This window comes from Hordeum vulgare, chromosome 2H, assembly GCF_904849725.1.
Source record: "Hordeum vulgare subsp. vulgare chromosome 2H, MorexV3_pseudomolecules_assembly, whole genome shotgun sequence".
NCBI classification, from domain to species: Eukaryota; Viridiplantae; Streptophyta; class Magnoliopsida; order Poales; family Poaceae; genus Hordeum; species Hordeum vulgare.
This window is the reverse complement of record NC_058519.1, coordinates 72,661,171-72,684,051: the sequence shown is the minus strand read 5'-3', so window position 1 is coordinate 72,684,051 and position 22,881 is coordinate 72,661,171. Positions and strand designations below refer to the sequence as shown.

General features: G+C 44.0%; 1 pseudogene; it reads right to left on the bottom strand.

The window, feature by feature from the left end:
- LOC123425527 overlaps nucleotides 1–22,881 on the bottom strand; it is a 30,961-nt pseudogene that overhangs the window by 3,253 nt on the left and 4,827 nt on the right.

Sequence of the window (22,881 nt, the reverse complement as noted above, 5' to 3'; positions counted from 1 at the left end):
CAATTGGAGTGCTGAAGGAAGAAAAATGCATGGTTGACATTGGATGAAAATTCAACAGTTTAGGCACATCGACCGCTGAAAAATTGGGTATTAGAGATTTGCACTCGAAAGAGGATTTATCCCCCGCTTATATATAAAGCAACAACATGGTAAACTACACGGCTAAATGATACAATGTGATGGCTAGATCCTCTAACAAAGTATATGAAAAGACAAACATGATCCCAAGCTCCATGACAACGCCCGCAAGAGTGTGATGATGCGAAGCATCGTTGCTACCAAGTATAAACAAACAGATAAGCATTTTCAGTTGGAAACGTTGAACAAGGATGAGACCCATGACGATGTCTTCGGGAAGCAAGCGACGCTCATGGGTGCCTCCATCGTAGGCGCCAGAAACATAAAACTTTCACTTGGAAACTTTCCCAATGAGTGCTTCCGCGCATCAGCTCTGTATGGAAGGAGAAGAGACCATCATACTGCCGTCATCCCTAGCCAAGCTTTGCCCAACCATGCACGATGGCGACAGTGAGTGATGAGTGGTCCACCTTTTTTGAAACCGAGATATTTCTCCAAATCAAGATAATCACTCGAATATTGGTAATAATGACTAATGAAGGAAAAGGATCCCTTAAATCCTTTTTTATTCTAATCTAGAAGAAATAGACTACAAATGGACAAAATAAAGTCAATACCTGGAAAGAAATAAAGGAGAAGATAGAGGAGATCAACAAGAGACTCACCAGAGGTGCCAGAGCCAAAGACGACATTCCATGCGATCGCAATCAATTGTATGAGGGGACGTATGCCATGGAAACCGAGGTAGATCATCCACTCGAACAACTCTTATGAAGGGGACCAAACAAAAATATCAACAGAACATATAGCATAGTGGAAGTCTTACACAACAGAGTTATAATCATCCCCTTCCTCAACCCTAGTCGTTGACATCTCATCTCCATAGCCACCATCTTCATGTGTGAATAGTTCGATAAGGTTTGGGTTGAGGTAAAAGCCTTGCAACCCTATATATGTTGTGAGGATCAATGGAAGAGCTTTGAATGAACGTCATGCATGCATGACATAAAATTGTTTCATAGATGTCTCCTATCTTGTCCTCGTTTTTATACGTGCACGTACCCAGGATCATGGAGAACGAGTCATGGTGAGGCTAGGAGCAAGGAGAAGGTGAAGTATTATTCTGAATATTAGTGATATAAAAGTTTAGTACGATAATAGGAATCCAATTGTTGGGTATTCTCGAGGTGTAGTCACTAAAACTCCAAAGCTCTTGTATGAGTATTATAATCTTAATTATCGAGGTAACCTCGTGTGATAGATAGAGCATATGGTACACTATTAGAAAACAAGGCTTTGGTTTGAAGCATTAGTCCCGTTTGCTTTTGAACTGGGACTAATGGTGCCACTAGTCCCGGTTCATCATGCATGCTTTATGTCCCGGTTTGTTAGGAACCTCTAGTCCCGGTTGGTGTTACCAACCGGGACTAAAGGGGTGGTGGCAGTGTTTCGTCAGGCTGGGGCCCCTGCGAGGTCCATTAGTCCCGGTTGGTAATCCAAACCGAGACTAGAAAATATCTTTAGTCTCGGTTTGTATCACCAACTGGGACTAAAAGTATGACTATAAGTATTGCTTCATCCAGCCCGAGTCGAAGCTCTCTGTTTTCTCCTTTCTCTCGTGTGTTCTCTTCCCTTTCTCGAGTTCATCCTCAATTTCCTCCTAGATTTGTCAAGATTTGAATCACACCATCCATCCAAGTGTTCACAAAGGTTAGCAACTTTGTCCTTTCATCTCTCATTGCTAGATTAGATCGTGCAATGCTCTATAATAATAGTGATTTGTGGATTTTAGTTTTAGAGTAATTATGTGGGAGTTTATTTTATTTATATGCAATTTGAGCTCAAATTGACTTCTTAGTTTGCATATGTGTAGGTGTGGTTTACTTAGTGCCTTTCCGTCCCCGTCCTAACCACCGTCAATCGCCCTAACCGTATCGTCGCCGACACCACCTTGGTGATCCTCTTGTTCTTATCCTTTTTATTCCCCTAAGAGTCTCGTACGCTGTCCCCATCTCGCAAGATTTCTGCCAGCCAGCGCCAAGAGACGATCAGACAACTCCAACAATAAAAAGTCTAAGTTCTTCAGACCCCTGCCGACGCAAGCAGTCGACAACGGTCTCGGGGACTACACCGAGTGGGTTCACTCAGAGTGACCCCACTGGCATGAAACTCAAACAGGTCCGCCCTATTGAGCTACATGACAACACCTAAGCCTATGAGGCTACTACTACCCGACCTGAGTAAAATTACTCTCAAGGACTCATCCAGTAGGTGCGCTCCGAGTGCCCCAACTGTTAGTATTCGAACAGATTAATTTTTGATCTGGTCAAGTCAAAGACAATGTGTATAAAGACAACTGCGGGTGCAAGCACTCGACAGAAATCTCGGGGACTACACCCACTGGGTTCACTAAGAGCGAACCCATTGCAAAAATCATACGACATCCGAGCACACCCAGTGGGTTACAAGAGAAAAGTAAATACTTACTAGCCCACTTACTCGGATATCGTCCCGCAGTTCCAAGCTTCGCTGGTACAGGGACGCGATGGAGTCGTACGTCTTCTTGGCCTCTCCCGCCATTAGCTCCGCCTGCACCATGGCCCCCTTGGCCGCTCCCACCTGATCTTCCGGGAGGCGCTGGACGTTGTACTCGACATTTGACGGGCCTGGCATCGTTGGAGGCTCCTTGGGCACCCCAAGGCCCGCTCGAGTCGATTCAGCAGCAACCAGCGCCGTTTCAGTCGACGGCATCGCCTCAGTCGGCGACACGTCCGCGGCGAGAGCAGTAACTGGCCGAATAGACTCAAGGACAGGCACCACAGCTTGCTCAGACCTTCCCTGGTCACCCTCATCCACATAAATCGCCCCTGAGAGAAACCTGACCGAACGGCGTGAGATCATAGAAAGAAAAGGCAAGACCGAAGACAGAATTCGTGATGCAATAATGTAAACTCTCGGAATCGCTACGATGCACCTGGCTAGGACGAGACGACATTGTCCATGTCCATGGGATCATCCCCCTGGCGTGCCGGAGAGGTGGCAGAGGTAGCAACTCTGTCGAGTGAAATTCATTCGACCAATAAACAGGAGTTCAATCGAATATCAAAAGAAGTTAGAAGAACAATGCACTTACGTTGAGGTGACGGGAACGGTGACCCTCATCCGCGGCAAAGCCTTCCGAGGTTTAGATCCGCTCGGTTTGGCCACCTTGGAAGGCTGACCCACAGGCTCAGCAGCAGCGTCCCTGGTCCTCTTGGTGCTCCGAGCACTCGGAACCACGGGAACAGTTGACGGAGCGCTCGGAACCGTAGGAGCAGTTGGCAGAGCACTCGAGGATGCTGGAGGGGCCGAGGGAGATGCAGGTTCATGTCGGCGCTTGGTTCGATGCTCTGGCGGCGGGGGTGGCGAGTTCTGCTCTTCGTCTTCCTCCTCATCCTCACCACACTCCTCCTCCGTGTCCCCACTGTCGGAGATGTACTAGACGCTCTCCACGCTGCCCTCCTCCTCCTCCTCGGCCGGGTTCCCGTTCGAGGAAGGAGAGAACCAGTTGGTCAACTTCTGCATAAAATACAGTCGGCGACATCAAACGTCAGACGGTGATTCAAGAAAGCGATAAAACTAAGACAGTTATATGCACTCGACAAGTTGTACTCACCTCGTTCGGAGGAGGATTGTCCACGCAGAAAGCCCTCACTCGCTGGGACCCTCTGGGGTTCTCACAGGCGCCTGTGATCTGGAGCACCCACGATGCCACCGTCTCCCCGGTCACGCACACGACGTTGGTCCGAGTGGAGTCTTCGGGCCCCGTGTAGTGCCACATGGCGTGGTGTCGGGCCTGCAGTGGTTGGATGCGTCGACCGAGGAAAACCTCCAGCAAATCTATGCCGGTGACTCCCTTTCTGACGACATCTACGAGCGCGTCGACCAGAGGCTGGATATCGATCTTCTCCGCCTTCCTGAGCGCGAGCTGCTTAGGCGGAGCTGGTCGATCTAAGCTAAAAGGAGGCAACACTGTCGTGGCATTCAGGCAAGCAACGTCCTGGCAGTAGAACCATGTCGACTGCGAGTTCCTAACCGATTCACTCAGCTGAAGAGCGGGATAACTACTTTTTCTCTTCTTTTGGAAGCCTTAGCCCCCGCAGAGCTGGAGAAGGTGAGTCTTATCATCCGACTGGTTAAGTCGTTTGATAGTTTGGGATCTAGCAGAGAAGATATGTTTGAAAAGCCCCCAATGGGGAGGACAACCGATGAAGCACTCGCACAAGACTATGAAAGCAGAGAGATAAGCTATGGCATTCGGGGGAAAGTGGTGGAGCTGCGCCCCGAAGTGGTTCATTATGCCTTCGAAGAAAGGATGTGGGGGCAGGGAGAAACCTCGATGCACGTGGCTGAGCAGCAGGACGCGCTCCCCCTCCCGGGGCGCCGGCTCGGTCTCACCCTCCACTGGCAGCTTCCACGACTTGTGCACGATCATCCCGTGCTCCACTAGCTCCAGTAGGTCCTCCTCCGTCACCATGGAGGGGAGGAAGTCCCCCCGAATCCACCCCGCCGGTAGGGTTCGCTGCCTCCGCTGAGCGGGAGCCGCCGCCTTCCCCCTCTTCTTCTGCGCCTCTAGCTTGCTGGTCTGCCCCTTTGTCATGGCGGAAGCTGCGGATTCGCGAGGGAGAAGGATAAGGAAGAAGCTTGGGGTGCGCAGAGGATGGCGAAAGAAGCGGAGCAAAGGCAAGATATCCAGCGAGCCTAACGAAAAAACCCTCGCCGTCGAGGTTTAAGTAAGGTTCTGACTGGGTCACTGGCAAGTGGCCCCGAAATCTTATCCCCCGACCGACTGCGGCGATATCAGTGGAGAAGATGAAGGCGCGGGAATCGAGGCGTCACGCGCTACTCGAGCGCGATGTCGTCATCCCCGCTGAGCACGCGGTAACCGAAATTTGAGGATCCCGGAAAATCCGCCGCTGTCAGTTGACTGGTCACATCAGAAGATACCACGGAAGCACTCGGTTTCCGACAATTTGTTTCACAAATACTTCCACTCAGATCGTTGGTCAGAAAAGATAAAATGGATCGAGGCAAGCAACGCCAAAGTCACATCCGTACCAGTCGGATCTAAACTTCATGCATCGCTTCGTCGTTCCAACCCCAATCCATTCGGGGACTAATGATGGGGTTATAGTCCTAGGGTAGGGTCATAGGCCTGCCCTGTGGGTCCTACCCAAGGACTACCCCTCATAAGAGACAAGGCCCTTAGTCAGTTCCGACTGAACTAAGGAGTTCCCATCATCCAGTCGGTAACAGATCCTCGACCATCCGGTCGGAGACTAGCATTCGGAGTATATCAAACTAACCGACTGGATTCCACTCTGTGCAACGTAACCCCCTGGAGGGAAACGGTCATACATTTCCACGTGCCTTTATTAGCATTTAAGACGTACGTTACCTGTAACGTAGGCATTTATTCGCCACTACTCCCCCCTGTGCACCGAACCATTGTGGAGGGCAACACACTCTATATAAGCCACCCTCCCCCACTGGTGCAGAGGTTAGCAATTCACTATATTCTATATTCCACTCGACAACAAGCTCTGAGAGCACTGAGACGTAGGGCTATTACCTCCACCGCAGAAGGGCCTGAACTCATACAACCTCGCCGTAGCTAAGGCTCTGCCCATCCTTTCGTACCCTACACATCTACTGTCAGACTTATACCCACGACAGTGGCTCCGTATATCAAGGAACACATGGATATTGTACGCTCCAAGAACCCGGAGCAGTCTGATCCTCGGATCAAACGTAGAAACATGGCGTCATTCGGCGGTTGGTTGCAAACACGTCTCATGCATGACCCTGAAGTTGGAGATGACCTATACTTGTTGGCCAAGTCACCATCTTCGACTGTATTGACTTTTAAAGGGTACGAGATAAATGGGAATACATTTTACACGATCGCCCAAGATAAAAAGAGCACCAACCAAAACAGTGGTGTCCGCTTTGATGCGGGAAACAACAACAATATGCCAAAGGACACATATTATGGTTACATATATAAAGGAGATATGGGAACCTGACTGTGGAAACAATTTGAACGAACCTTTCTTTCGGTGCAAATGGGTCAATCTAAAAGGAGGCGGGGTAATGGAAGACCCGTGGTACGGAATGACAACAGTGGATCTCAACAATCTTGGGTACACAGATGAACCATTCGTCCTAGCCAATGCTGTGGCGCAGGTTTTCTATGTGAAGGACATGTCTACCGAGCCGAGAAAAATAAAATAGAAGGAAGCAAATACACCAGACGATTAGCCAAAGCTCCACATAGTTCTTTCAGGGAAAAGAAATATCGTGGGACTGGAGGACAACACAGACATGTCACAAGATAATGAAAAGTTTTACGAAATTCCTCCCTTTAGAGTGAAGACTGGCCCCAGCATCCTATTAAATGGGGAAGATTATCCATGGTTATGGCGCAAAGGGACACACGCAAAGAAAAAGTTTTGTACCCCAACATCCCAATCTCGGATGTTGCCGACTTTCACCGTCATCACTTTCTTCTTAGTGAGTTTCCGGGTTATCTGGAAAGTCCCACTTGGGACAAACTGGAGGTAATATGTGTGTAAGAGTTAGGGTATATATATGTGTGTTTTGGCATTTCAAACGCGAAGAAGCATTATATAGCTAGGAGCTAATCAGTGCAATTATGTGCATTTAGAAGATCAAGGTTTTGGACGAATACTCATCTCTTGCGAAGGCATTTCATTTTTTAGAACTTATTTCAACTCCAGACTTTTTGTGCGCTAAATCTGCATCATTCAAAGCCATTTCATCAATTTGAAACCCTTTCTCACCTCATTTGCTATTTTTCATGATTTGATGATTTTTTGAGCTAAATGACCCTGAAATTGAAATGCGCTACAAATGAACTCTGAAAAGGATGTAACCTGGCATGGTATCACCTTTTCACCCACATAGCATGTGCTAAAGAGTTAGGAGAGTTAAAGCAAAAAACTGGATGCACTTCATGTACAAACTAGACAATCGCTTTCGAAGTATCTGGGGTTTGAACGAATAATCATCTCTTACAAAGGTATTTCATTTTTTCTAACTTATTTCAACTCCAGACTTTTTGTGAGCTCAATATGCATCATTCAAAGCCATGTCATCAATTTTCAACCCTTTCTCACCTCATTTGCTATTTTTCATGATTTAATGATTTTCTTAGCTAAATGACCCTGAAATTTAAAAGCGCTACAAATGAACTCTCAAAAGGCTGAAATTTGGCATGGTATCATCATTTCACCCACATAACATGTGCTAAAAAGTTGGGACGGTTATGGTAAATACTGGATGCACTTCGTGTACAAACTGGGCAATCTCTTTCGAAGTATCAGTGTTTCACACGAATACTCATCTCTTACAAAGGCATTTCATTTTTTAAAACTTATTTCAACCCCACACTTATTGTGTGCTCAATATGCATCATTCAAAGCCACATCATCAATTTTCAACAATTCTCACTTAATTTGCTAATTTTCATGATCTAATGATTTTTTTGAGCTCAATGACCCTGAAATTGAAAAGCGCTACAAATAAACTCCGAAAAGGCTAAAACTTTGCATCGTAGCATCATTTAACCCACATAGCATGTGCTAAAACGATGAAAGGGTTACGACAAAAATTGGATCCACTTCGTGTAAAAACTGGACAATCTCTTTCGAAGTATTAGTGTTTCAGATGAATACTCATCTTTTACAAGGGCATTTCATTTTTTAATATCCTAAAAATTACCAAATTTAATATAATAATAAAACACACTAATATTAAATATCACAAAAAAGAATGACAAAAAAACCTATTTTTAAAGTAAAGTATTCACAAACTAGTGATTCACACAAATTTCAAAAACAATCAAATTTAAACTATGTAAATTTGGGAATTACTAGCACTAATAGAAATTTTGTAGTTTTTTTACGTAAACCAAAAAGATTCGTTCAAAAACTTTAAATAGGATAACCTTTATTCCAAATTTAAAAACCGAATCTGTCATGCTTAGGAAAACAAAAACAATAAAAAAGAGAAAATCGACATATCACTAGTAGAAAGAGGGCCTATAGACCCGGTTCGGTTGGGCCATTAGTCCCGGTTCACAAACCGGGACTAATGCTAGCCCCGATTCGGCCCCAAACCGGGGTTAATGGTCCTCCATGTGGAGGCGCTTGGAGCGAGGTGGAGGGGTATTAGTCCCGGTTCGTATTACTTACCAGGGCTATTTCTTCGATTCTTTTTTTAGATCACTTTTTAGGGTTTAGGGTTTTGCACTAAATTGGATGGGGCTATTTTGTTGCCCACTATTTTCCCATTTATTTGATTTTGGCACTTTTTAATTCTTGTTTTGTACTAAATTGGATGGTACATACACAACAATAAAGGAGCAACTATATTGCACATCATCATCACAAATATATTACACCATCTCATCCGTCGTGCTTTGTCGAACATATTACAAAATGTAGACACGATTTATACATACACATATGCATCTCTTTTACACTTTAACATTTAATCTGGATTGCATCGACGGGCAATAAAATTCTCCCTTCACATCTAGGACCTCTGCATCTAAGAATCCGGCAATTTCCTCTTGAATTGCTAGTACACGTTCCTATGGTAGAAGGCCGCCCTGCAACCGTTCGTTCTAATTTAAAGAAGGGGTCAATATATATCAATGAAACCGAACACAATTGATAGTAATAAAATAAAGTTGTGAGTATTGTTTATCGTACTTCAATTTTTTTTATGTATCGGTTTTTGCCCGTCTCATGGATCGTCTGGCGAATGAACTCGCAAACATAGTATCCACATAAATTGTTCCCATGTTCCTGCCTCAAGCACTTTACGAGAAGATAGTTCAATCAAAAACATAATCAAGAATGATAATGGTATTTAAGCTAGAATAAAGAGATGCGCGGATCTAGCTAGTAGTTACTTACATCCAATTGTCTAAATGTAAGCTCTGACTTCCAAACACCCCGAGCCTTGGCGGTGAACCGTTTCCAAACCCTGCCAAGAAAAGGAAATGAATAAATAAGTTCTATATTAATTCCTTGCTATCAGGAAATGAATGAAAAGTTGCCGATATAGTGCCATAATGATTGAAATTACGTGTGGAGTCATTCCTGCATGTTCGCCCATTCAGCGAGGGGTGTGTGTTTCGGGTCCATGACTTTTACCAAGCCCTCGTTAGGTACAATGATTAACAGAATAAAGTGGAACCTGCGCAGGCATAACGATTCAATCATACAGTTATAATAACATCGAGCAAGAGAAAATAGAATGTGTGTAGTAACACTCACTTGAAGTTGTAAGGAAACAGTATTTCCCTTTTGGTACTGGAAAAGCTTAACCCTTGTACCATGTTATTCTCTACCTCGTGGGGATTCGTTGCGAGACTTTGGTGATGAATTAAATATGGGTCAATGAACCCAATGTCATAGATTTGTCCTCTTTTGCATTCGAGAATCTTCATTCTGCAAAATTAATATAGTGATGAGTAAGATTATACATGCAAGAACTAGCTGAGTAAGACTTAATGACATAAATTAATAATAGTTACAAAGAATAGGCACCGATGATAGATTTTTCGAGGGCGTCTTGTTTGTATAACTAAAATAATTCGTCGAATTCATTCATTAGCACGCTATCTCCATGCCCAAAATGCTCATTTTTATATGCAAAGTAGATCCAGTTTTGCTGTTGAGCACAGGCTCGCATGTACCAGTCATGCATTCTTCGCATTTTTGTTGGTAGCTCGTTCACTAACTCTGGTTTGACGAGAGGAGCGCCGTACCAGTATATGTATGTCATGTCAGCGAATTCATGCATATGGTTTAAGTACTCATCAATAGACATGCCAGCAGCCTCGAGCACACATTTGTATCAGAATACACTTTGAGCGGGGGGCACAATTGGTTTTTCTGTTGTCCGAGTTGTGCAACTGATTTCCCGTTGGACGTACTACTCTTCAACCGTTGCTTTTTTTCCTGAGCCGACTTGAGAATAGAGCGTTCATAGTCTGCTGGCAACGGTGTCGGGGGATCTGCAAGGGTTTTTAGCATTTTCACAAATGCGGCGTGATCTTCCGGGTGACCTAGAACTCTGGCTCTTTCGGCTTCTTCTTATTAGCCGTGTCAATCTTCCATTCTTGATGCTAGGCGTCTGCCCTCTAAATATTGGCCTCTCCAGTATAGTCCCAAGGTCTCTTCTCCATATCCTTATGAGGTATTTTTGGGAGCGGCGACAACTTATGTTTCGGTGATAGGAACCCCTTTCTGCCGCCACTATTAGCGGTGGTACATTTTCATTTTTTGCTCTGATCCTGAGTGGACGGAGACGGCTGACGGGGCAGTGGAGATGGCTAATGCGGTGGTGGAGACGGTTGCGCTAGAGACTAGTGAGGCGGCGAAGACGACGATTGCGCTGGAGAATGGTGAGGCGGCGAAGACGACGGTTGCGCTGGAGACTAGTGAGGTGGAGGCGAAGAAGGATTGCTGCTCTGAGGAGTCGGTGGCCTTGGCGGCCAATTTGGAAGCAAGATGTCCTCCTTTGGCCATACAACGGTTTGTTTCTTGACTTCTCCAAGTTTAGTCAAATCCCTATCTTCACCTGTAAGGGTGGTCGAGCTTCAGCTCCTCATAATCTTTCACCACTTCATCCACCGCGACGACAACGTACCCTTCAGGAACCGGAGAGCAATGCCAAGTTGGATTATGTCCAATTGGTATGGCCATGCCGACCGCCACCGTCAACTTTAAGTTAGCAACTTTCACCTTTGTCTCACAAGGTGTGCTCTGTGTGATATCATCCACTAGGTCGCGACGAGGAGGATCCCTTGTCAGTGCATCATCACCATCATCCTGGAGCTGCGTGGAAACGATATTGATTTTCCGATTCGATGGAGCTTCTATCATGAGCCGCTGAGATTGGCCGCTACCTTGCTGTCTGTCGATTTGATCCTTCTGCAGCCGCTTTACTGCTTCTTCTAGATTATGCAACCGGTGTGCCTCAACCGCTTTCTCAGTTGCCTCCTTTTCCTTTCTCCTCTGATGGCTTCTATCGGGAAATCTCTTCCTTTCCTCGGAAAACGCAAGCATCCATGGAGGGGAGCCTGGTAAGCCTCGTGCTCTCCCTTGTTGGAAATATGCCCTAGAGGCAATGGTAAATAGTTATTATTATATTTCCTGTTTAAATACAATTGTTTATTATCCATGCTATAATTGTATTGAATGAAAACATAGATACATTTGTGGATACATAGACAAAACAATGTCCCTAGCAAGCCTCTAGTTGTCTAGCCAGTTGATCAATGACAGTCAAGGTTTTCTGACTATATGCAAGTGTTGTCACTTGATAACTGGATCACATCATTAGGAGAATCATGTGATGGACTAGACCCAAACTATGAACGTAGCATATTGATCGTGTCGTTTTATTGCTATTGTTTTCTGCATGTCAAGTATTTGTTCCTGTGACCATGAGATCATATAACTCAATGGCACCGGAGGAATACCTTGTGTGCATCAAACATCGCAACGTAACTGTGTGACTATAAAGGTGCTCTATAGGTATGTCCGAAGGTGTCCGTTGAGTTAGTGTGGATCAAGACTGGGATTTGTCACTCCGTGTGACGGAGAGGTATCTCGGGGCCTGCTACAGAATAGACAACAATGCCAGAGATTCACACGTTGACGGAGACTAGGCTTGCGTTGGTTTTTACCTTGAAGTGGAAAGGGTGATGTAGCAGAGGAGCGGTAAGTATTTCCCTCAGTTTGAGAACCAAGGTATCAATCCAGTAGGAGAATCTCGTCAAGTCCAGAGGACCTGCGCAAACACAAATGAGCTTGCACCCAACGCTATAATGGGTTTGTCAATCCCTTAAAGATTGATTGCAAAATGAGATCCGAAGGCGCAAAGTGCAACGAAGAAAAAGAGTAAGGCTGAAAATATGATGTGAAGTAGACCCGGGGGCCATAGTGTTCACTACATGCTTATCTCAAAATAGCCAACAGTGCCGGAGATTGACACGTTGACGGAGACTGGGCTTGCGTTGTTTTTTCCCTTAAAGAGGAAAGGGTGATGCAACACAGGAGCAGTAAGTATTTCCCTCAATTTGAGAACCAAGGTATCAATCCAGTAGGAGAATCTCGTCAAGTCCAGAGTACCTGCGCAAACACAAACGAGCTTGCACCCAACGCTATAAAGGGGTTGTCAATCCCTTCAAGATTGATTGCAAAGTGTGATCTGAAGGCGGAAAGTGCAACGGAGCAAAAGAGTAAGGCTGAAAATATGATGTGAAGTAGACCTGGGGGCCATAATGGTCACTAGAGGCTTCTCTCAAAATAGCAAATATTAGGGTGGGTGAACAAATTACTTTCGAGCAATTGATAGAACCGTGCAAAGTCATGACGATATCTAAGGCAATGATCATACATGTAGGCATCACGTCCGATATAAGTAGACCGATACTTTCTGCATCTACTACTATTACTCCACACATCGACCGCTATCCAGCATGCATCTAGTGTATTGAGGTCATGACGAACAGAGTAATGGCTTAAGAAAGATGACATGATGTAGAGGGATAATCTCAAACCAATGATGAAAACCCCATCTTTTTACCCTTGATGGCAACAACATGATGCGTGCCTCGCTACCCCTTCTGTCACTGGGTGAGGTCACCGCATAGTATGAATCCAAAGCCAAGCACTTCTGCCATTGCAATAATCATATATGAAGCTATCCATACAAAACTCACAACTCAAAGAGAATTACAAGGATATGAAATCATGTATATAACAGATTAGAAGAAACTCAAATAAGATTCATAGATAATATGATCTTAAATCCACAATTCATCGGATCTCGACAAACACACCACAAAAGAAGATTACATCGGGTAGATCTGCATGAAGATCATGGAGAACTTTGTATTGAAGATACAAGAGAGATAAGAAGCCATCTAGCTACTAGCTATGGACCCATAGGTCTATGGTGAACTACTCACGCATCATCAGAGAGGTCATGGTGTTGATGAAGAAGCCTTCCGTGTCCGAATCCCCTCCAGCAGGGCACCAGAACGTGCCCCAGATTGGATCTTACGGAGACAAAAGCTTGCGGCGGTGGAAAAGTACTTTTGATGATCTACTGATTGTTTCTGGGATTTTAGGGAATATATAGGCGGAAGACCTAGGGCAGAGGTGGCCCAGGGAGCCCACAAGCCTGGGAGGTGCGGGCCCCCCTGGCCGTGACTAGGGGGCTTGTGGCGTCCCTGGTGGCCCCGTGCCTTGGTTCTCAAGCTTCCCGATCTTCTTCTGTTTCAGAAAAAATCTTTTTGGAAGTTTCGTTCCATTTGGACTCCGTTTAAACTCCTCCTCTAAAAGGGGTCAAAAACACGGAAAAAACAGGAACTGGCACTTGGCACTGAGTTAATAAGTTATTCTCAAAAAAGATATCAAAGGCATACAAAAAATCCAAAGTTTGACAAGATAATAGCATGAAACCATCAAAATTATAGATACGTTGGAGACGTATCAAGCATCCCCAAGCTTAACTCCTGCTCGTCCTCGAGTAGGGAAGTGATAAATACTGAATTTTTGATGTGGAATGCTACCTAGCATAGTTGTCCTTCGTAACTTATTTCGTGTGACATGAATGTTCAGATCCATAAGATTCAAAACAATAGTTTGCTATTGACATGAAAACAATAATACTTCAAGCAAAGTAGCAAGGTAATCATGAAGTTTCAAAATAACAAGGCCAAAGAAAGTTATCCCTACAAAATCATATAGTGTGGCTATGCTCCATCATCCTCACACAACTAATTTAAATCATGCACAACCCCGGTATTGGCCAAGTAATTGTTTTCGCACTCTTACTTTCTCAAACTTTTTATAACTATCACGCAATACATGAGCGTGAGCCATGGATATAGCACTATAGATGGAATAGAGTGTGGTGGTGTTTGTGAGACAAAAAGGGAGGATATGGTCACATTGACTCGGCGTATCAAAGGGATATGGAGATGCCCATTAATAGATATCAATGTGAGTGAGTAGGGATTGCCATACAAAGGATGCACTAGAGCTATAAGTACGTGAAAGCTCAAAAAGGAGAACTAGTGAGTGTGCATCCAACTTGCTTGGTCACGAAGACCTAGGGCAATTTTGAGGAAGCCCATCATTGGAATATACAAGCCAAGTTATATAATAAAGATTCCCACTAGAATATGGTGGTGACGAAACAAGAGGCTCTCAATCATGAAGAACATGGTGCTATTATGAAGCAAAAGTGTGGAAAAAGATAGTACCATTGTCCCTTCTCTCTCTTTTTTATTTGGGCTCTTGGGCCTCTTTTTTCTCTTATTTTTTTATTTGGGCTCTTTGGTCTCTTTTTTTTCCTCACATGGGACAATGCTCTAATAATGATGATCATCACACTTTTATTTACTCACAACTCAAAGGTTAGAACGATGATGACTCTATAGGAAATGCTTCCGGCAGTGTACCGGGATATGCAACGATCTTGGTTGGCGTATGACGTTGAAACATCTCGCTAGCTATCTTACGATCATGCTATGGAAATATGAGAGTGACGGCACAAGTCATGAGACAGAACAGTGGGAGTTGCATGGCAATATATCTCGGAATGGCTATGAAAATGCCATAGTAGGTAGGTATGGTGGCTGTTTTGAGGAAGGCATATGGTGGGTTTTTGTACCACCGACGAAACTTGCGCGACACTAGAGAGGCTAGCAATGGTGGAAGGTGAAAGTGCATCTATACCATGGACTCACATTAGTCATGAAGAACACACATACTTGTTGCGGATGTTTTTATTAGTAATCGAAACAAAGTGCTAAACGCATACTCCTAGGGGAAGGGTTGGTAGGTGTTAACCATCGCGCGATCCCGACCTCAACACAAAGGATGACAATCAATAGATCAATTATGCTCCGACTTCCTAACATAGAGGTTCACCATACGTGCATGCTACGGGAATCACTAACTTCAACACAAGTATTTCTAGATTCACAGTACCCTACTAACATAACTCTTAATATTACCAAATCCATGTCTCAAAACAAATTGAGAGGAATCAAGACTTCTCTTTCTACTCAATGCACATGAAGATGGAGGTTTTTGTATCCTCTTTGGGTACCTATCACCTTTGGGACTACTTTCCTGGCATAAGCCAACTACCAACCGACGCACCCCCGTGCTCTAAAAGATGTAAGTGAAGCACAATGAGCATTCTAGCAAAATCACGATGAGTGCATGTCACTCTCAAAAGGTGTGCAGCAAGGATGATTTTGACACAACAAAAAGTAGAAACTCCTACGATACAAGACGCTCGAAGCAAAACACATATCGTGTGGTGAATAAAAATATAGCTCCAAGTAATGTTACCGATGGATTGAAGACGAAAGAGGGGATGCCTTCCCGGGGCATCCCCAAGCTTTGGCTTTTTGGTGTCCTTGAATTTGGCTTGGGATTCCTTGGGAATCCCCAAGCTTTATCTCTTTCCACTCCTTATGTCTTTGTCCATGAGAACATCACCCAAAACTTGAAAACTTCACAACACAAAACTTAAACCGAAACTCGTGATAACATTAACACAAGAAAACAAACTACCACCTCTTTAGGTACTGTAGCAATCTTGATTTCAATTTATATTGGTGTTATATAGCTGTATTCCCACTATTCCATGGCTAGTACCCCCCCCCCCCCCGATACTATCCATAGATTCATCAAAACAAGCAACCAACTCAACAAAAACAGAATCTGTCAAAAATAGACCAGTTTGTAGCAATCTGTATACTTCGTATACTTCTCGTACATCAAAAATTATGAAAAATTACAATTGCCTGGGAAAAAGGCATATCAACCAAAATAAAAAAGAATCAACTCAAAATATTATTCTTAATAAAAATGAAAAATAATATCGTGAGCGAAAAGTTTCTGTGTTTTTCCAGCAGGATCAAACAACCATCACCAAGACTAGTCATAAATGTTTTGCTTGTCTCAAACACAAAAAGAAACACAAAAGACACAATAATAACAGAATGATGATGGTGTGGACGCAACAAAATAGAAATAAAAAGAAATGAATTCATTGGGTTGCCTCCCAACAAGCGCTATTGTTTAACGCCCTTAGCTAGGCATAAGGCGATAGAATCACGTATCGTCGTCTTTGGTGCTCAAACCATAAGTAGCGTGATCACTCATCATCTTAAGGTCTTCATCTTTCTTAATAGATGATTCACCACTACTTTTAGGAAAAAAACAAACTCGGTGACCTTATTGTGGGCAAAATTTGGAGTATTCTGCATAGCGGCAAAAGCGGAACCCAAGTTGGTTATAACATCCTCTAGTTTGTCAATCCTAGTGGAATCATGACCTAGTTTTTCGTTAACTGTGGGCTCCTTCTCTTTTCAATTTTTCAAAACCATTCCCACCTTGGATCCGTATTGAGTGATTTGATTTTGGATCTTTTTATCCAAATTCTCAATAAGTTCAATCGTAGCAACTTTATATTCAATGACGTCCAACCTACACATCACATGTTCCAGAGTTAAGGTAGTTCCATTAACCATGAGTGGGGGTGAGCCTACGAAATTTATTGCAGCTCCATAAAAATCAACGGTATGGCTACCCAAGAAATTTCAACCTACGATGGTGTCAAGAATATACCTATTCCAAGGAGAAACACCCACATAAAAACTGTGAAGCAGGACGATAGTAGATTGCTTATGAGTAGATCTACTCTGAGCATTGCAAATCCTATACCAAGCGTCCTTTAAGTTTTCTTCCTCAATTTGTTTGAAATTGAGAACTTCATTCTCGGGAGTATCTTTCGGAGTGGTGGATCTAGCTATGAGGACAGATAGACTATCCCACACAAACAAACGGAAAGCAAGCGAGACAAAAGGGCGAACGAAAAGGCAAACGAAAAAGGCAAACGAAAGTGTGGGAGAGGAAAACGAGAGGAAAAAAAGTAAATGCAAGAGATCATTTTGCGACACTTACTTGGATGAGTTCTTGACTTGATCCTCCCCGGCAATGGCGCCACAAATTCTTCTGCTACGGCAACAGACAACAGTGCCGGAGATTGACACGTTGACGGAGACTGGGCTTGCGTTGGTTTTGCCCTTAAAGAGGAAAGGGTGATGCAACACAGGAGGAGTAAGTATTTCCCTCAGTTTGAGAACCAACGTATCAATCCAGTAGGAGAATCTCGTCAAGTCCAGAGTACCTACGCAAACACAAACGAGCTTGCACCCAACGCTATAATGGGTTTGTCAATCCCTTAAAGATTGATTGCAAAATGAGATCCGAAGGCGCAAAATGCAACGAGGAAAAAGAGTAAGGCTGAAAATATGATGTGAAGTAGACCCCGGGGCCATAGTGTTCACTACATGCTTATCTCAAAATAGCAAATATTACGGTGGGTGAACAAATTACTGTCGATCAATTTATAGAACAACGCAAAGTCATGACGATATCTAAGGCAATGATCATACATATAGGCATCACGTCCGAGACAAGTAGACGGATACTTTCTGCATCTACTACTAATACTCCACACATCAACCGCTATCCAGCATGCATCTAGTGTATTCAGTTCCTGACGAACAGAGTAACGCTTTAAGCAAGATGACATGATGTAGAGGGATAATCTCAAACCAATGATGAAAACCCCATCTTTTTACCAATGATGGAAACAACACGATGCGTGCCTCGCTACCCCTTCTGTCACTGGGTGAGGTCACCGCACGGTATGAACCCAAAACCAAGCACTTCTCCCATTGCAAGAATCATAGATCAAGCTGGCCAAACAAAACTCACAACTCGAAGAGAATTACAAGGATATGAAATCATGTATATAACAGATTAGAAGAAACTCAAATAAGATTCATAGATAATATGATCTTAAATCCACAATTCATCGAATCTCGACAAACACACCGCAAAAGAAGATTACATCGGATAGATCACCGTGAAGATCATGGAGAACTTTGTATTGAAGATCCAAGAGAGCGAAGAAGCCCTCTAGCTACTATCTATGGACCCGTAGGTCTATGGTGAACTACTCATGCATCATCGGAGAGGTCATGGTGTTGGTGAAGAAGCCTTCCGTGTCCGAATCCCCCTCTGACAGGGCACCAGAACGTGACCCAGATAGGATCTTGCGGAGACAAAAGCTTGCGGTGGCGGAAAAAGTACTTTCAATGATCTCTTGATTTTTTCTGGTATTTTAGGGAATATATAGGCGGTAGACCTCGGGCGGAGGTGGCCCTGGGAGCCCACAAGCCTGGGAGGCATGGGCTCCCCTGGCTGCGGCTAGGGGGCTTGTGGGGTCCCTGGTGGCCCCTGCCTTGGTTCTCAAGCTTCCCGAACTTCTTCTGTTTCGAAAAAAAATCTTTTTGGGAGTTTCGTTTCGTTTGGACTCCGTTTAAAATCCTCCTCTGAAAGTGGTCAAAAACATGGAAAAAACAGGAACTGGCACTTGGTAGTGAGTTAATAAGTTAGTCTCAAAAAAGATATAAAAGGCATACAAAACATCCAAAGTTTGACAAGATAATATCATGAAACCATCAAAAATTATAGATACATTGGAGATGTATGAGGGCCCACTCGGTAATACAACATCACACATAAGCCTTCCAAGCAATGTGACTAAGTGTAACTCAAGGGATCTTGTATTACGGAACGAGTAAAGAGACTTGCCGGTAACGAGATTGAAATAGGTATGCGGATACCGACGATCAAGTCTCGGGCAAGTAACATACCGAAGGACAAAGGGAATGACATACGGGATTATATGAATCCTTAACACTGAGGTTCAACCGATAAGATCTTCGGAGAATATGTAGGATCCAATATGGGCATCCAGGTCCTGCTATTGGATATTGACCGAGGAGTTCCTCGGGGCATGTGTACATAGTTCTCGAACCCATAGGGTCTGCACACTTAAGGTTCGATGATGTTTTAGTATAGTTGAGTTATTTGTGGGGTTACCGAATGTTGTTTGGAGTCCCGGATGAGATCACGGACGTCGCGAGGGTTTCCAAAATGGTCTGGAAACGAAGATTGATATATAGGATGGTTTCATTTGGTCACTGGAAAGTTTCGGGCAATTCCGGCAGTGTACCGGGAGTGACGAATGGGTTCCGGGAGAACCCCCCCCCCCCCACCCGGGAGTGAGCCCAAGGCACTAGGCTGGCACCACAAGTCCTTAGTGGGCTGGTGGAGTCAGCACAAGGGTCCCATGGCACCACATAAGAAAATATCAAAAGAAAAAGGGAAAGAGGGAGGTGGGAAGGAAGAGGAGGACTCCTCCTTCCCAAACAAAATTGGAGGAGGAGTCCTCCTCCTTCCTTGGCAGGCGCACCCTTGAGGCCTTGTGCCTCAAGGCTAGCCTTCCCCCTCCCTCCCATATATATTGGTGGTTTAGGGCTGATATGAGACACAACTTTGCCACGTGCAACTCAAACCTATAGCACGTAGTTTTACCTCTAGATAGGATTTCTGCGGAGCTCGGGTGGAGCCCTGCAGGAGTAGATCATCACCAGCACCGGAGCGTCGTCACGCTGCCGGAGAACTCATATACTTCTCCATCTTGCTTGCTGGATGAAGAAGGTCGAGATCTTCGTCAAGCTGTACGTGTGCTGAACGCGGAGGTGCCGTCCTTTCGGCACTAGATTGGAAGAATCCTGCGATGGATCGCAGGACGGTTCAAGGGATGTGAAGACGTTCCACTACATCAACCGCGTTTCTTAACGCTGCCTGTTGTGCGATCTACAAGGGTACGTAGATCCAAATCTCCACTCGTAGATGGACATCACCATGATAGGTCTTCGTGTGCGTAGGAATTTTTTTGTTTCCCACGCAACATTCCCCAACAGCCCTTTGTGTTGATCATTCCCATGGGCGTGTGTGAGCTCGAAATTCTCTCTATTGGGAACGAACCGTCCCTCTTCAACATCCTGTACTGCACGTCTAATGTTCTCGATGGGTAGGGGATTATCTTTGTGTCTTTGGTTATATATTTCCTTCCCTTCTTCGTCCAACAAGCCCTCATGCGCGTAAAACCAGTTTCTTCCCCGTCCGAGCCATCTTAAGGGCTCTAGAGTGATATTTTTTTCAAGAAATGGTGCCTCAAGTGCTTCCCACTTAGCCATGTTACCGACATAGCCACCAGGCCCCATAATATGGTCGTACTTCTTCTTACCTGCATTCATCTTATTTATTGCACACTTTTTCAAGGCATCCTCCGATTTCTTGTACGCCACAAATTCGGCCCAGTAGTCTTTTATCTGCGCATAACTGTTATCGAAATCTGGAGTCTTATCTTTCAAGATAAATTCCTGGTGCATTCTTTTTTTCTAGCCCCTGAATAGATCGGCCATCTCCTTAAGAGCCCACTCCTTGACTTTTTTCTCTAGGGCCTCTTTTCGCCTCTTCATTTCCTCCTCATTTGGCTCCTCCTCATCTGGATCCACCTCTAACGTCGGCAGGGTGAAATGAAGCATGAGCTTTCTCCAAAGGTTTTCTTTGGCTGCTGTGCCGAGATATGAGACTCCTTCCTTTCTTGGCTTAATCCATTCTTGAGTGGTGATAGGGATGTGGTGCCTAACAACAACTCCGCATGCCTTCACAAACTTCTGTTTTACATCTGTGGGAGCAATTGATTGCCCGGCATTTGAGACTGTTTTGATCCTATACCTCTCACCGTCATCCAACTTCTTGGTTGGGCCTCGTTTCATCCGTTCTGAAGTTTTGCTCGATCCGGAGGGCTAAAATAAAGAGTATTAATATATATATATATATGTATATATATATATTAGAGGATTACTTTATTAATATATATATGCACCTCGGCGGAGCGGTCGGCTTCTCCCTCGCCGACTTCTTCCTCATTGGAGCCGCCGATTCCTCCCTCGCCCGAGGCGTGGGCGTCTACGTCACCCAAGCTTCTACCTCCTGTGTTGAGAAACTCATCTCCCTCGCTGGACTCGTTCAGAAACTGATTGGTGGCATTGATATCGCCAACTAAAATATTATCCCCGCAGATGACACCAAGCATCACGTCTTCATGATATTCGTCTCTGCCTTGTATTGGATCCATAGTATCTACAAATTAATTAAACATAAAAAACTAAATTAACTAACAACTAAAACTAAAGCTTACATACATCGAATAATCCACTTAATTAATGCACCATCGAACAATCCACTTAATATTATCAAATATATAATGTGGAATACATAAATAATACATCTCTCGAATACAGTAATACATCGAATAATATATAGCTGATCAACCAACAAAGAGCCATCGCTGTACTGAGGCACAGGCGGTGGACACCCAAAGAGCTGGGACCATCATCGGATCATACCTCGGGTGAGATCCTGAAGAACATGCCAGGTACTGGAGAACCTGACATCTAGTGCCTCCATGTAGCGACGGACGTGCTCGTCCTCCTCCCTGACACGGCGACATACCTCCTCCTCGGGGGCCGACACCATAGGCACCAAAAGTGGCCCCCGCGACCGCCACCAAAGAAGCTCCGGGTCGACGACGGGATCCCGGTTCCGCACCAAGTTGCGCGCCCCGGAAGGTAGCTCCTCCCAGTGCTAACCTGGCGGAGGCTAGTCACGCACATGCTGGCGCCTATCAAGCAGGTGGTCGCCACCGAGCCGACGATGAGGATGCGGGCCAGGCATCGTATGTCCTACTCTTTAAATTCCTACTATTTAATAAACTTTTCTAAACTTGTACTCCCTCCATTCCAAAATATAAGACCTTTTAAAGATTTTGATCAGAAAACTACATACGGAGCAAAATGAGTGAATCTATACTCTAAAATATGTCTAGTGGATTCTCTTAACTTTTAAGGGATTAACAAAATGGCGACATTCTGGATGTGCATAAAATGATCCATATTTTTCCTGATCTCATCTACCCTTCTATATGTCACACTGTCTATTGGCAAAGGATTCAAGAAAACCATGACTTCATCATTACCTAGTAGTAATAGGAGCATGATGCTATGAAGCTTTACAAAGTTGTTTTGTAACGAAATCCCGAATAGGATAATTAGCTTTTTGGTATGCAGTTAAAAAAGAGACATCTGAATATCGTTATTTGGAAGGACTTTGCTGAACTTCGTACCAAAAAACGAATTATTCTATCAGGAACTCCGTCCCAAAACAACTTTCTAGAGCTTCATAGCGTCAGGCGACTGTTACTACCAGGTAATGATGAAGCCATGTATTTCTTCAATACTTTGACACACAACAACATGACATATAGAATCTAGCTAGCTAGGTTACATACATGAGACCAAAAAAATTTGAATCCACTTGTGCACATACATAATGTGGCATGCTTGATAAATCCAATTCTTATTAAAGAACTAAGAGAATCTATTGTCTACATATATATACTAATTAATTGCAAATACATAACAAACTTTTCCACTAATAACCTACTTAACCTACACTAACAATAGCCTAACCAATATCTTACCAAAATCTTCTGTTTTGCATTAATAACCTACTTAACCTAAACTAACAATAACCTATTTAGCACTAAACTAACTAATTAAATTAACCTAATGACCTAAACTAACTAAATTAACCAAATGATCTAAACTAATTAAGAGAGCCCTAAACTAACCTATTTGACCTAAACTAACACTATTTATAAAAAGAGCGCTAAACTAACCTACTTAACACTAACTAACACATA